Source organism: Mus pahari, chromosome 6 (assembly GCF_900095145.1).
Source record: "Mus pahari chromosome 6, PAHARI_EIJ_v1.1, whole genome shotgun sequence".
Taxonomy (NCBI): Eukaryota; Metazoa; Chordata; class Mammalia; order Rodentia; family Muridae; genus Mus; species Mus pahari.
This window is the reverse complement of record NC_034595.1, coordinates 49,892,421-49,894,725: the sequence shown is the minus strand read 5'-3', so window position 1 is coordinate 49,894,725 and position 2,305 is coordinate 49,892,421.

Sequence of the window (2,305 nt, the reverse complement as noted above, 5' to 3'; positions counted from 1 at the left end):
GAGCCGAGGTCTCAGCATGCATGCGTCTTTGTGGTTCTAGCTTCGTAATATCCCCTAACAGAAGCAAAAATGGCAGCCAACAATCATGCTAGACTCACACTTGGTCGTGTGTTGGAGACGAAAGCTCAGACCCAAGAACTAGGAAACAGCAGCAGAAGTTCTCTGGGAGACTTCACTGACCGTGGGGATTGTACTTCATGTCTGATTAGTACTAGGAAATGGTAAAGCACACACGTGCACATGAAACATACAGCACGTACTCTTTATTACAGACCTCTCTACTGTGCCTACTTGTTAAATTGTGTGTGTGTATGTGTGTGTGTCCTATTCCTGACCCAGAGTGCTTCTACAGACACTTATGGATGTGGAGGAGGGGTGGAATTTTGAGTTCTGGACATGCGTGCTCCCAGCTGTATTAAACAAGACATCCCCACCACCACCACCACCACCACCACCACCACCACCACCTCTCATCTTCTAAATCTGCCCCTGGCTTATCTTAGAGTCTAAGTTTTCAAACCCTTGGATTGTTGTTGTTGTTGTTTTGTTTTGTTTTGTTGCTGTTTAAAATTGTCCCCAAACTTAGTGTTCAAGGGCTGTCTAGGGCTCCTAAGCCCAAGAAGTCTTTACATACATCATGAAGAAATCATGTATTAGAGAAGCTGTTCTACGATGTGCGTCCTAGTGCTTTACAATCACAGGTTCAATGCTAATGCATCAACAGCGAACATGGACTACAGACAGGGTCCTTAGACAGAAAGGAGGGAAACTGGTGTACAGTGTTCCTCCTTGGCTTCGCTTTCTGAAGTTTCAATTACCCTTTATCAGCTGCAGCCCCAAAATATGAAACAGGAAGTTCCAGAACTAATAATAATGTATCAGTTTTAAATTGAGTCCTGTTGTGAAGCACACGGGGGCTTGGTGCGCTGACCGCACCATCCCACTCTGCATGAGAAGAATCCCAGTGTCTAGCATATCCACACTGTCTCCATTACCCAGTCCCCTGCGACCCTTGTGGTCCTCAGATCAGCCCTCTGGGTACCACAGTGTTTATGTGGGAGGATGTGCTTCACAACACCCATACCTCTCTTCATCTCATGTCATTCACTGTAGGGTGAGTACAGGACCCAAAAATGCGCTGGGAGAGGGAGAGGCTGAATTCACATAATATCCACGATGTTCTATCTTATGCCTGTTCTATTTTATTATTAGTGTTCATTCTGCGCCTGGTGTATAAATTAAACTTGATGGGAGATATGTAGAAACAGGAAGAAAGATATTATCCATAGGATTCTTCAATGTCCAAGGCATCCACAAGAGAGTCCTGTGGAGAAGGGAAGGTTGCTGCATATATTGGTGGGTTGATGAAAATGTGGCCAGAGGCTCAAAGGAGCCTACTTCTCCATTCCTCTAAGATCAATGATTTATTACTTGTTATTTCAGTGTTTGAGTCTACGTGCAGGGTTTACAGGACCAGAGGGAAGATGAGAATGCAGGGTCTATATAAGATGAGAACAGAGGGTCTATATAAGCAAAATTCCCCCTCAGAGAGCTGGTGCTTCTTTGCTGCCAGCACCCTGGTGACTGTAGGAGTTACCACACGTGGGTGCTAAACCATGCCACTTGCAGATGCACAGTCCTCTCTTGGAGCAAGACATGAATGTCATATCCTCCAGGCCTTCTGCTAGGAAAAGTCAGTATTCTGGTCACCAAGACCCGAGTTTGAACTCACCTTCCTGCTTTTGCCTCATGGCCTTCAACAAGAGAATGACAGCCATTTTGTAGATGACGGGAAGTCCAGAGAGACAGATAAAGAAAATGAAATGCCCCATCATGGTGTCTGGCACAGGGGAGAAATGAATGCGCAGCAATTGCCCTGTACCCCACACTCACAGCGAGGCGTGAGGCAGGGGAAGGAGCCCTCCGTTCTGTCTACTCTGGGTCCCGATCACAGAAAGGCGCAGGCTACAGCAGTGCTGTGCCCAGCCATCCTATATCAGCTTCAGCATGAAAGCTCCCTGTCTGAGAGCCTCAGCTGGTTTGCAGTAGAGGACCTGAAATTCTAAAAGATCTGCTGCCTGGGAGGGGTTTCTTCCTCCCAGGACTCCGCAGGCAGCGTCTGTTTTGCTAATGTAACTCAGCCATTCCCCCACCCCACCCCCACCCCCCCCCCCCACCCGACAGGAAACAGCTAATGCCTTAGCGGTTAATTCTTTTCAGTGCATGGCATGGGAAGGAGGGGGAGGCGGGCCTTGGAGGGTCCAGGGTAGGTGTGTTTGCTTAGCGTATTCTCCCAGTCAATTCT